This window comes from Amblyomma maculatum, chromosome 3 (assembly GCF_055883805.1).
Source record: "Amblyomma maculatum isolate TAMU_Amacu chromosome 3, ASM5588380v1, whole genome shotgun sequence".
NCBI classification, from domain to species: domain Eukaryota; kingdom Metazoa; phylum Arthropoda; class Arachnida; order Ixodida; family Ixodidae; genus Amblyomma; species Amblyomma maculatum.
Genome location: NC_139346.1, coordinates 155,233,158 through 155,247,601, shown reverse-complemented (window position 1 = coordinate 155,247,601; position 14,444 = coordinate 155,233,158). Strand labels below are relative to the sequence as shown.

Here is a 14,444-nt window from a genome sequence, read left to right as displayed (position 1 = left end):
TTTTCTTTGCCACGATTTAGGACATATTTATTTAGAGTCAGCATTCTAAATGTACTAAGCAGCATAACAGAAAGTAAAACCTTTATATTCACCCTTGTATACAACACCACTAACCGCTTTTATTGTAATGCTCTGCAGATGCCGTACCGCAGAATCTTTTATCTCTAAACACTGCGTATAGTCTAATAAGAAGTATTTCCTTAACTTCTGGTGCAGAACTGGACTATTCCCTCATCAACACGTAGTTGGCAGTTAATGAACGGAAAGCCAGTGCATGCAAAGGAGTCGGTGCACGTTCTTTAGAGAACGGTTGTTCCCTCAATCATTTACAACGTTTCTTATAATTAAATGTGCATAGACACCCAGTTTTGGCTGCATTTTGCTCTTCTTTTTAACGATATGCAAGACATGTATATGGATCACAACTTGGTACTTACCTAGGAGCATTAATAATTTATAATTGAAATTTATTTTCTCATCAATTTCAGTTTCAACTGTCGAGCTACGGTATGACGTCAACGTAGAGGCTAGGTCGCGTGAGAGACGAAAAAGAAACACATGTGATATAATCTATGCTTCACTTATTTTGATTCCTGTCGTTGTGGCAGGCTGGCTTTAGCTTATCGATTATATCGTCGTTTCTGCGCCCCTCACGTGACCCAGGCTCCACTTTGACGCCGCAGCCGCCGCTCGGCTGTTGAAACCGAAACAGTTATTATTTAGAATTCATTATTTACAGTATTGCCGCGTGCCTCTCGGGACCGAGGAAAAAGAGGACGAAGCTGAGTGTAGTGTGTGGAACTGATCCGTTCAGTGTTCGCTGCCGTGTACTCGTTACATTTTCTGGTGGAGCAGCCGGGTACGATTTCCCTTTTTGCTGAGTTCCACCCCTCAAGGGCAACCGAGAGTCACCACAGATTTGACACCGGTCCACCGCAGTTGCAGCCGCCACCTCTGAGGTCAGTCGACGACAGAGTTCGGGCCTCTGTCCTGCACCCCTGTGGCCAACATGCATAGAGCGAACACTGAAAGGATCAGCTCCACACACTACACTCAGCTTCGTCCTCTTTTTTTCTTCGGTCCCGAGAGGCACGCGGCATTATTATTTAGAAATTACTTAGCGGTAGTCGGAAAACAGCTCGTAGTGATAGTTTAATGAAATACATCACGCATCATTACGAAGACTAAAACACGTAACCGCAAAGTGCGCGTCTATACACTCTTAATCTGGTTCCACATACGTTCCGCTTATAAGTGGAACTTTGAAAAAAGTTCCACTTATTAAGCGGAATTTTTTTTTTAAAGTTCCACTTATAACTGGTACCTATGTGGAACGAGATTAAGAGTGTAGTATAAGTATAGTACAGCAGTAGTAGCAGTATAGTAGTAGGGTGTATTCGGCCCGGGAACGCTCGCGCTTATACCGCTTCCAATGAACTAACAAAATCACTGCAGGCCTGAAAATAGCTCTCATCACCGTGTCGAGAGCATACTCACGGTCGCGCAATAAATATAATTTTCAATTCTATCCTTGCTTTAATTCCGTTATGTAGGCCGGTGCTGGCTTCCTTTTCAAAGGCGTCAGGAGAGAAAAGGAAAGGGGCGCTTGAAAACCGAGTAACGCCCCTCCGCCGTTGCACGCATCGCCGAATCCGAGTTCCGACACGGCGGTCGAAGTGGAACGAATGCTGCGAACAGCGGGCCGCGCTGCGCGGCCAGCGTTGCTCTATTTGTCTTCCTGGGAAGATGAAGAGGAGCGGAGGAATGATAACAACCTTGGCCCCCGCTGCCGCCGACGAGCGGGGGAGCGAGCGCACTAAGTGGGGGCCATTGTGCTATTGCCGCTGCTGCACCTTCCCTGCCTCGTACTACACACAACTACTCCCTACTCGAGTGAAGAGCGAGCGCACGGCACACATAACTGGAGCCAGGCAACGGGCAACGGCCACCGAACTTTCTGCTGCTCGAAATGGGATGCTCGAGTCGTAGAGACGGTGAGGGAGGAAGAGAAAAGCAGGCAGCGCGCACGACAGCGTTTGAGGAGTGAGGGTTGTTTGCGAACACGGAGCGGGTTCACACACAATGTTGACTTTGCGCTGACAGGGCACCGTGTGCGAAACGAGGCTCTGATCCGGCATGCATGGGAACGCTCGCGCTCACCTCTTCCGATGAGCATCGATGACGTGGCGCACATGGCTGATGTCTGCCGCTGTGCATTGCGTATAGTCCATCGTTAGCGCAAGATTTGGGCGTCACATGGTGCAGTTAAGCTATCTTTGATCTCGCTGAGTGATGCTAATAGCGCACTGGCTTATAAAATATTTACAAGGTCGGCATATTGTACATACATCTGAGTCAGCACCATCTTACAGACAGACGTAGGGGGCATGCTGGCGCCAGCAAAGAGCCATGGAGATATCTCGCTTCTCATTTATCTGTAATTTTCTAAGGCGAAAGTCTTTCTAAGGTAATGGTGAAAATCTCGCGTCTGCGAAATGTGGCCGCGAGATGTCGCAATAGGTTCTGACGTCAACATAATTTCCTCGGTAAGGACGTCGGAATACGTTCTGACGACGAAGCGAAAGAAAGTAATGAACTCATAACAAGAACACAAACACCCAAGATAGAGGAAGAAAAGAACAGGTAGACAGAAGAGGAAGCAGAGGAGGTGGAAAGGCTATCGCTATTAAGCACTTAAGCGAAGCTAAGTGCAATCCTGTAATTTTTGTTCTTGTCAGAGAATTAAGTACACCTGTCATTGAACGTTAAGTTATAATCGTTACCATCATATTACTGTCGCAACCGCTGGTTAGGGAGTTCGACTGCTGAAATCAAGGAGGCGGGATCGAATTCCGGCTGCGGCGGCCGCTTTTCGAGGGAGGCGAAGAGCAAGGCGCCCCTGCGCTGTGCGATGCCATATTGCACTCAGGTTGCCAAAATTTCCGGAGCCTTCCGCTACGGCGTCCCACAAAGCGTAAGTCACCTAAAGACGTTAAATCTCTTAAATTAAGCCAAACCAAGCTTATGCACGTTGGTGGATAACGCCTTTGTTTTGACCCTTGATTGTGGCCCGGTCCTCCCCAAAATCTGGCCCGGTCCATCTGAAAATTGACCTCGGCCAAATTGGACCAAAATTCGTATCCAAGCGTAATGAACCGAGCTCATTTCGACTGACGCCACCAAAGTTGGCCAAGCCACGTGAAAATTAATCAACAGATATGCACCGACTGGACCTCTGTGCTTGGAAGTTCAATGACTGGAAGCCACAACCAATTCCCTCTGCTTCGCTGAAATGAACTTACGTCGTTTTGCTTTTATAGCTATGTTGCTGTTACGTGCCAACAGCTAATATACTCTGAACTGCGCCTCCTTTATATACAGAGTTCTCGTATTTGTGTTTGTAAATTATAGATGTGACAATGTCCATATTTGCATAAATATATTTGTGTAACTTCGCCAAGAGGTATAGATACTTTCCTCAGCGTCGGATGCTAAGCGTTATACACGTACTTTATTATAAATGAACACTTTGTGCCGGTAATTCGGACTGCTATGCTAAACGTAGAAGGCATATTCACACTGGAAGCCTACTAACTAAACGTTCCCTGTGGAGCCGTCTTAGACGCCGAACAGCCATCAATTTTTGCGATCCCTTCCTTGCTCTGAAGGACGATTGCATTCACTTCCCGGGCTTGGTGCAGTGATTCGAGTCAGAGGTGTTCCGCCTATTGGTCGGAAGACGCTGCTGTGCCTTGAATAACAATGTCAAAGTGTGCCCCGAAAAGCTTTTCCTGCGACTACTCTATCTCATCTATAGAACACTTAATCAATGACTCACTCGCAAAGAAAAGAACCGCTATAACCCATTTCCTTCCTAAAGAATCACGTGGCCTGGCTGGAACAGATTCAGCGGCGCATATAATGCTTCTGTGAAAAACATAAAAGACGACAACACCAGTTCTGGGTCAAGTCAGCATCGATAAGCTTCACGTGGTCGAAAGCGAACTTCTTATCGTCTCTAAACAGCCGAGATAGTAAAACCAGAGACCCGGACCAGTTCAGCAGGTTACAATGTCGCAAAGTGCGCGCGCCATCCTCTCGCGCAAGACGACACTCCGAGACGGTTCAGTGCAGTTTGCCTGCCCCGACGGCTCGCATCGGTGTCCGCGCAAAGCCATGCCTCGTCGCGACATCCCATCTCCAAGCGATAAGGTCAAAAGGAAAGCAGTCAACGAGCTTTGCCGTCTGCTGCTTCTGTTGTTTCACTCCGTGCTCTTGTTTTCCTGCCGTGTTGGTGTCTCTGCGGGGTCTTTGCACTCCCTGTTGTTTTACGGCTTTCCTGCTCGTTTTCCTTTTTCGCCAGCGCCGCTCCTAACTTTTTCTCTTTTTTTTTTAAGTTTGTTTTCTCGTCACACTTTTGACGTTGTTTTTGCACACCCCCACATAATCTTCTCTTCTCCCTCATCTTTTTTTTTTTTCTTTCTTTCTTCTGCTCATGTTTCCAGTAACATTTGCCCCACTCTCTTCAAAGTATACAGTGTCTGGAAACATTAGTTACCTCATTCGTGGTCATTTTACTTCTGAGCCACCCGACGGGTTTTCTTCACCTGTCCTTTCTCATATTTTTTTTTTCTGCGACTGTATGTCGGTGTTGTAGAACCACTCCTACCCTACTTTGTCCGTTCCCGAACCAGTCGTTATGTCTCGGTTACGTCTGTCTTCGCCTCACCCTCCGAGTCAAGTTAATGATTTGCTTGCGACCTGAACTATACAGCCTTTAAAGCGTGACGTATTCCTTCTTTGTCTATTCTTGCTCTAAATATTTGTACTCTGCCTGCCCTGCCCCGTCGTCTTGGATGCATTTTTCTTCTGTAGTTTTTTCGCTACCAGCCCTCAGATATCTCTTTCCTCGTAGCACACGGTTCAAATGTACGCACAGAATGATGGAATTTTCTTTTACGAGCTAATTATTTCGCCCTTGTATAGACGCTTGCAATGACAGTTACAGGCGCTGCCATAGTTCACTTGACTGTCTTGTGCACCTGGCGCTAGCACGGTGAAAGCTGCAGCGGAACCAGTATTCGATAGTCCAGAGGAAAGGAACTTCAAGAACTTCCTAGCCCAATGAAAAGGCATTTAGAGTAACCATAGCTGCCTCCTGTGGCTAGCAATATCAACTGCCTTCTACAGAATAAAGCGCGGAGCGGAGCGGAGTGGACAAATGCGCTTGGAAAGGAATCATTTAGAGTACGCGCTCGATGCCTCTATACTAAAGCGATACCTTTGAATTCTAGTACGTTTATCTTTCTTTTTCCGCTCTTTGTGGCAGGCTAAAGCGCGCCTTGACTAGACCACCTCTGAGCTAGTGAAAAAGAGGGATCGCAGGGTGGAGAGTTTCTTTGAATAAAAAAAAGGCACCATTAAGAAAATTGCATTGTTGTATATTTCCAAGACGGCCGTCAGTCGCGCAACGAGTGTCATATGAGGCCGAAATCTTTGCTGCTTTCAGGCCTGGTCATGCTGTCACTGGCGGTGCTGCTGTCGGGTGCCGTGCCCGTTAGGTTTTGTAAACTCGCTGCCAATTCAATAGGCCCTCATGAAGGATTCATTTCGCACCGCTATTCTACAGCTTATCTCGACGAACTTTCGGGGCACGAGAAGAGGGTATACTGATGCCTGTTGGCATTCGAGTCTCTCCTTCGCCGTCGGGGGTACGATGTCTCCGTTGTGTTTCTCCTGGTCTCCATAAGACGAAGCCGTTAGGGCCCCCACGCCTGGCTTCCATTTTTTTTTTTGTTTTATTTCACTCGTATTTCCGCTTATCTCCCAGCCGGTCGTTTCTCGTGGAGAGTTTTATCCCGGGCAAGGACGAACGGTGAGGTCGATGGCGCGTCGGAAATGCATGCAACCGCTGCTCCGCTTTGCTGGCGGTGCTTGTATACGGCTCCCGGTGTCGCTTAACATTTCAAACTAGAAGCGGAGAGGATGAAAGGACAACAGTGAATGTACTGTATTTTTCTTTTTCATTTTTTCTTCTTCTTCTTCTCTCTATCGTCATTTTGACGTCCTGTCTGAGCCTGTCTGTTTTTCTACATTCTTGTTACTGCCTTGCGCAGATCGTTGTTGCATTTCTGTCTGGTTTCGTTTAACAAATGCTGCAGCGCGTCCACATTGCACGCGTCGTGTTCGTCGTGAGTAAAGTGTTTGCTCCTCGCGTTTCGTTGTCGTGGCTCTGTTTTCCATCGGGGAGATTTGGAGCGGCTGATACGGCCCAACCCCGGCGAGAATTCGTGTATATACGGGAGTGCAGCGATCGAATATCTGACACGCGTGCAACGAAGTGCAAGTGCGGAATGCAGCGTTGCCCATTGGATGTTCGCTCACGCGTCTGCGGCCAAGGCGTCACGACTGGAAGCTAGATGAAAATTCCATCGATCAATTTAAACTTCTTGAATAAAGAGAAAGGAAATGTGGATGCGTGTATGACCGCGGTAGTTTGCCAGATTTATATTTCTTTGTTCGCTCCAGCCCATATAGCTGAACAGCTAAGCGGCTTGGAATGCGCTTACAGTGCATCTAGAAAGGAACGTTCATTTACTAACTGCTTCAGATTTTCGCGGTTTGTTTCCCGGTCATCTGCGGGCTAGTCAGATAAAGATCAGATGTCATGCGTCGCCTCATATTCTTTGCTGAGTGTCTGGTCTATGAATAAAAGGGGGAATAGATTCCGTGAATTTCTTGGTCACACTTTAACTCAAGGGATGGTGAGCTCTGACATCGCGGGGTTGCTCCTATTTCACTCACTCACTCACTCACTCACTCACTCACTCACTCACTCACTCACTCACTCACTCACTCACTCACTCACTCACTCACTCACTCACTCACTCACTCACTCACTCACTCACTCACAATCTGCAGCTTCTCGGATGGAAGCCGAGGAATCCCACCCCATCCCTCCGTGTTCCTTGACGCCATTGGCCCACTTCACCTATCGATCTTGCGTGTCCCCACTTCTCTCGACTTCCAAGAAGCGCCTCGCTTTCACCCGAAGTGTGCAACGTCTTCATACTCGGCGGCAACAACAGGGGGCCCCAGATGGCACATTTCTTTCCTATCGTCTTCGCTTTCACCGAGAAAAAGGTGAAAGGCCCGAAACGATCAGTTTTACATTGTGGGGCTGCGGCAGCCGCGGCAGGCAGCCCTTCTCCCGGCATAGATGTGCACTCCTGATGACCTTGTTAAAATATCGACAAAGATTACTGGGAGGCATCTCTACTTTTCTTTTCTTCCTCTTTCGAACTCGATCTCGCCCTTCGCCCCCTGTCGTTGTGCAATGCATCGTGTGTGGCTGAGTACAAGGCACGCCTGAAAGCACGCGCTGAGCTGTGCTGGCTGGTGTGGCGCCGGCCACCCTTTGGGAGGCCACGCACGTCCATTACTGCGCCCGCGTGCACATCGATTGTGCATTGCCGCCATCTTTGCAAAAAGTGCGCTAGCCATGCGTTCGAGCATGATCTTCCTACGCGTTGTCCGCGCCGAGTGCCGAAGGCCTGTGGGTGGCCAAAAGAAGTTGGTGAATGGAATAGGGTGGGGGGACGTTCGTGCAAAAGTGGCTGGTGAGCATTTATTTATTTTTTAATGGTACACACGTGTGCAACGTGACATTTTGTTCAGCATGCTACCCAGAAATGGATTATATCTAGATTTATTTATAGTTTGCATATATACTCAGACTGCAGAAATAGAACAGAAAGACAGAAATGCAAGTGCGTATCTCACTGCTCAATTGTGTTGTTTTCCTTGATAAGAACCGATATTGCCTGTATTTTTTGTGAACCATTTAAGAGTAGAGAGAAAGAGATGCTATGAAACGTGCAAGGGTGGAGAGGTCGGTTGAGGGAACATATATTCTTCTAGCCTTCTACTCTGCACGGGGAAGATGGAGAAAAAGAGGAAAAAGGCGAGCACGATTGCGCGAGTCCATGAATGAAGCACTGCGCATTCTTTTTCTATTTCCCTTTTTCCTCATATCGCCACTGATCTATGTTCTCATGCATTTTCATCATGGCTGCTTTGATGAGTGACTTAATTTGGATGGTACGCAACTGCTCAAGGTGTGTATCATGTCACACACACACACACACACACACACACACACACGCACACACACACACACACACACACACACACACACACACACACACACACACACACACACACACACACACACACACACACACACACACACACACACACACACACACACACACACACACACACACACACACACACACACACACACACACACACATACACACACACACACACACACGCACGCACGCACGCACGCACACACACACACACACACACACACACACACACACACACACGCACGCACGCACGCACGCACGCACGCACGCACGCACACACACACACACACACACACACACACACACACACACACACACACACACACACACACACACACACACACACACACACACACACGCACGCACGCACGCACGCAGATATGGTCGCGCCGCTTGTCGGCAAGCACGCGAAGAGCAGGCGGGCCGCGCCTACCGCTCTACACGTCTGCGATATTACTTATATGCTTCAGTAATATGATATATACTGAACACTAAAAAAAGAACTATATGAAGGAAAAAAAAACTGTTATATTGAGATAATCGTTTTCGGTCGCTGTAAGTCTTCGAAAAAGAAAGATTTCTTTTTTTACCTTCTAGTTCCGGATATTTGCTTTCCAATTTTGCAGTCAGTGTACCGAATAGAACTTGTCGCTGGTTAAAGAGTTCCAGTGTTAGTACAAACTTCCTTTCACCATACCATTTTGTTCATGAATCAGGTATGGCATTCTCTTTTTTATTTCGCGTCCTGCGCACCGAAACACTGGGCCAAGCGGCACACTGCAGTGTAGAGTTTCGTATTAATTTCGACCATCTGGTGCTAACCTATGCTCACAGTTTTTCTTGCGTCTTGTCTCCATCCCAAGGTGACAGCCTCTGCCGGCACCGAACCCAGTACCTAATGCTCAGGAGCAGCCACTCAGATGCAGCGGCGGGCCTATTTCTTCGAGTACGGGACGTCGTTTCCGTCTCGTGTTATTTCAGAGGACTTAAATTTGCAGTCCACGCAGAGTGCAGCAAGGTCATCTGAAACCTTGCACCTATGTTTTAGAGCTAGAGCGTGACGAAATCAACGAGAGCCGAAAATTAGCTCAACAGCTGGGCGACGAGCGGGGGTTGGTATAAAAGAACAGCGGTGGCACGGAGTAGAGGGTGCACCAGCGTTCGTTATTCCCGATACGTACGCACTCAACGCAAGGCAGTGCCAGTCTATCGATAAGTGAAGTGCAAGCTGGAAGAAGGGGATATCAGAAAGTCATTAATCTGCGGGCATTAAAAAGGAAGAAAACTGGAAGCAGTGAGATCGGCTTGATCGGCATCACTAATGAAGCCCCCTAGTAAGCGCAAAGCAAAGGCATCGCCGCTTGGCAAGGAGAGTGAACCGACACACCAGTACTGAAATGGCCGCCAACAATCGGTAATTATCAGGTCGCGAGCTTAGAAAGGCGATGGACACGCCAGGGAAAAAAATGCGAGCAGGACAATAAAGCTGATCACCTTCCGCGACTGCCTGTGACACGGCAACATATCGTATATCGCACTATACATGTGTATACACCTGTTCTCCGACACCGACAACCTCCGCGGACCACACCTATACGGCACGCCGCGGTGCATTTCGCACACATACCACACGCAGTGGCAGCATCGAATATCACTATAACATAGAGCATGGGCAATACACGGATGGCCCGCGGGGGTTGACCATGCTCTAATTACATGCACGTTCGTTTGGGCACTATCCCCAACCTCGACATCTGGTGGTGATGGTGCCAGGTTTAGAGTGGGTGTGCGTGTGAGTGCCTTGCGCTCGCTAACGAAAGAGAGAGGTCTCGGCGGACACTAAGTGAGAGCCATTTGGGAGCGGCCCGCTTAACACTGGCCAACGCCCGTGTTATCTTTCGCGGACACAGTACACATGAACAGCGGTTCACTATGGAGACCGCGTTGCGCGGTAGCCCTCATGAGAAAGCAATCGTGATGGCTGGATTTTGCATCTTGTTTTGTTTGAGTACTTGGTTGCTTAGAGACGATAAGTACCGGCCCGCTGTGGCACGATGGTCGACTTGCACTATCGATATCAAGGCTGACTTGAGTGAAGACATTATTACACAGACAATTTACGGTGTGTAATATATAGATGAATATAAAGAAAGGCTGTTAAGTCGGCGCCGCGTTCTGCATCAGATAGTGCATGGAGATTTCGCTTACAAAAGAGAGATTCTTGCTATCTGCTTGCTTTCATCCCGAGCAAACACGAAGCGTGCTGTGATTGGATTTTTTTTTTGTCCATGCCGACACTCACAGCTTCCATGTCGAGTACGGAGAAGAGCCGATAAGGTTGTTCTAAACGATTCGTGATTGAAGTCATTTGAGATCAAACGCTGCAATTATGCGCAAGTTTGCTTCGCCAGTGCTGGGTGGAGCGAACGGTCTTTATGATAAGCTTCACGACTGCCTAGATCATAGCTACCGTTCATGGTAGAGTTGTGTGCTGGAAAAGGGTGTAAGGAAAGTGAAGGTGTAGCTCTGCACGACGGGCAGAGTCAAGATCTACCGACAGCTGCTATTTATCGAACCTTGCTGTAAGGTCAGTAGAAAAAAAAAAAAAAGAAAAAGAAAACATACGAGTAGAGAGTTAGCGGGCATTCTATAGATTGTGTTTCAGAACACATATCTTTCAGCTTACGGGCTGTAGCAATCACATTGTTTACAATTTCAAAGCATGGACAAAGTATTCGTGATGGCTATGGCCTATAGACCATAAGCACGCGCTGTACCAAACGAACACCTGCCCGCTGTGCCATAAGGACAGGGGTCATCAGGGTTGGCTTCTGAGCCGTGAATGCAGTTCTTTTCTGTTTCAGGTCCTAAGTGTTCAAAATCTTTGTAGGGTGACAAAAACTGCCATTATTTTCCAAGACCTGATATTCCTTTTTAGAAAATTAGTTTCAGATTTTTGGGTGAACAGCTTCAACGAACACCCCAGCTTCAGGCGCCTTTGCTTACAGACTTTCCACCGAGGCTTCATGCCTGCATCAACCTTCTTTACTGTGTTTTGGGCTCGGGGGGAAAATACTCACTCGCAGGCATCGTTGTTAGAGTTGCCGGCGTTTCAACGAGTTAGCAAATTACAATGTACGAGACGACTTGTGATAGTCGCGAAATCTCCGTAATGACCAAGATGAATAAAAATGTTTTTAACAAAGGGATTTCACTTTGGCGCGTGTAGAGGAAAGGATAAGGGTAAAAGGCATAAAGTAATGGTGTAAGGACGGATAACACACCTTTGAAGAGAGAAGTGATAGAGAGAAGAGGAGTCGCGTATGCCGAATAAAATCAGCACACGGGCCCATAATCACATTCATGCAAGAACTACAAATCTGTTTGATATATAAAAAAAAAAAAGATCTGTGACCTGACCGACTCACTCCTCTGAAGATCATATTTTCATCTCTTCCACATGGTGTGGGCGTGCCCCTCCAACCCTGCCTTTGCACTTAACCCAAACCCCACCCGGGAGGACTGGGAGGCGACCCTACTCTCCTGCTCCGACCTGAAAGCCCAAAAGGCATTGGTCAAACGAGCAATGGCGGCAGCGGAAGCCACTGGGGTCCCGTACCAGGGACTCCACCTAGTGTTTGTGAGGGGAAGGGCACTAAGCCTGACCCCAGAGCAACCTCCATGTAACTATTTTTAATAAACGTTTTCACCACCACCATTTCGAGCTGCCTGAATAAAACTAGTTATACTTTGTGTTTGTTTTTTAAGAGTTTCGAACTCTGTGCCGTTGATGAACTTCACAATGTGCAAAGAAGACTCGAACCACGCTAACAACTGGATTTCAGAGCGTCAAGGCACATGTTGCGCTTCATAAAATCGTTCTCGAATTCATACATTGGAATTGCTGAGCGTGTTCTCAACTCCTGCATAGCATAGCATTCGCTTCAATGTTTTGCTTGAAGCGTTAATAGATAAAATCAAGACCTCTTCGAACGAGAGAGGTGCATAGTATACAGCAGTACCACACCACGAGCAAACCTTGCACACGGCTGATATATGCACGTATCTGCTATGTGAGCAAGGTATCGCGTGCCAGTCCAACTCACTCGCGATTTTCTATGTTACATTAGGTTACGTTACATTCAATGCCACGCATAATAACAGATTAGACGTAATCGAGACATTCAAGAGCGATTGTACTGCCTGCGCGCCTATAACCCCGGCATCACATCGCTTAGGCGCTAAGCGCTTCTATAAGGTCGCTCCAAATTTAGATGCAAAGCCACAACGCAGACTCCATTTCTCGGTCCATCTGCCTGCTCGTCTATGTCGGTCGGGAAGCGCAAGCTAATGCCGCATTTCGTGTTTTACAATGCAGCGAATTTTGCAACCCGCAAAATTGACCGCACCCTATAGGTAAGAAGTATACGAATCGTAAGTGGGGTACGTGGATGTTTTCCGAAAGTGTGCGTCGCTCGCCAGCGCCTATCTGATGGGCGGCTGTGGAAGCCGTGGCCGCGCGGTTTCGTTAACGAGGTGATCCTCTTGAAGAAATGCCCGGACCTTGGGATGCTGCTCGCTCTTATCTTTATTACTACTATATATGCGGCATATGCTCGATGGCCTTGCGCGATCAGTTCGATCGAAGCGCACGGTGGGCGCACATTCTCCAGTCAACACCTTTTGGCTCCTTGAGCTCTCTTTAAAATGCATACAGGTAGTGAAAGAAAGAAAAACCACCTGTTTATATTTTTATTCAAGACGAAGCCTTTCTTTTTTCCCCTGGAGCCTGCCGTTCCGATGTATATGATTATCACGCAAGCTCACATGCCAATTATGGGTGACGTCATCACGTGCATGGCGTTTCCAGGCGCTAAATTACGGCGATGAATTGGTCCCTTTTTTATTGTTTAGTTTCTAACGATGGCTGTATTACAACTGCCATGTCGCGCGCGCTCAGACGAGAAGACGATGGAACAAATAACGAAGACGCGTCTTCTTTCCCTGCAGACTGAGCGAGGGTGCAGTGAAAGGCAATGCTTTCACAAGATCTTTCCTCAGGGACCCAAATTCGATGCGGTGACAATATTCCTGTTTACCAGGTCACCTATTCCAGTTAACCGTGGGAGCATATCCAAAGAAAATGCTGTTGATGCAGCCCACAGAGGCCATCAGAATCGGAATTTCAAACTGATGCACCTCAGGAAGTCCGAGGGGTACTAAGTGGCTTGTAAATGTGTTCGCGAAGAAAGAACTTACTGACACACCATTACCATTTTGTGCTCTCTGCCGATCCACATCTCAGATCAATACTGTCCCCCAGACGTTTTCCCTATCTGGAAGCCCTTTACCATCGACTTTTTCTATACGCGGCGTTAAAAACGCCTTACACTCTAGTTTAGGAGAAGTGATCAGTCCACACTGCATCCACAGCGGCTCAGTAGGAAAAGTGGAGCATATTTTGTTAGAATACTGCAGCGTATGCGTAGGAACGTGCGCGTTATGAACATCTCATGGCATCACTCATTCAAGTGTCTTTTATAACAACCGACTGTGTATTAGGATCCTTGTAGACTGTCATAGGCAGCGGAGACAATCTACGAGCTTTTTATATGGTTTTTAAGATCGCATTGGTTTTTTTAGACACACTCTAACCGTTTTGTGTTCCTCACCATTCAGCACGTGCTCTCATGCGATTAATTTTGTCTACCCATTTGTATAGAGCATTTCTCTTCATCCTTTTAATATACCGTTTTGATTAATCTCACTTCAAGCCTATGACAACAATTGTTTGGCTATATTTTAATTTTTTTCGCCTTTACCACCTCCTACACTTCTCTCATTTCCCCTTTGTCTAACCAAAGCCCTTTCACACGCACTGTAGTAGCAAGTTAACGGATTTAGACACCAAGGTTAAATTATCTATTTTTTTTTTTTCAATAATGAGTTTCTCTATCTGCTTTAATCTTGGTTCAATGGATCCACATGACTTCAGGAGTGCCTTCCACTCAGTTCACACTCTTATAACCATCCAATCTATATGCGTATATGCATCAGCCGCTGTTCTATCGAACTTTTGATTCACATTAAACATCACAAGTAATAAATATAACGCCTATGGCTGAATGCTTTGAGAAAATAAAAAAAAAAAATAAGGAAGAAAACTGGATGGTAGCAGGCTAACGTGCACATACAGCTGGTCTGTTCTAAGTAAAACCCTGTCAACAGTGAAAACAGCGAAACTCTTTTCGCGATTTTCGATGTTCACACTCTCACTGATTTCGAAGCTCC

General features: G+C 47.1%; 1 protein-coding gene across 1 annotated transcript in view; it reads right to left on the bottom strand.

The window, feature by feature from the left end:
• LOC146196540 (uncharacterized) overlaps positions 1–14,444 on the bottom strand; it is a 169,010-nt gene that overhangs the window by 111,461 nt on the left and 43,105 nt on the right. The gene's annotated exons all lie outside the window — the stretch shown is intronic.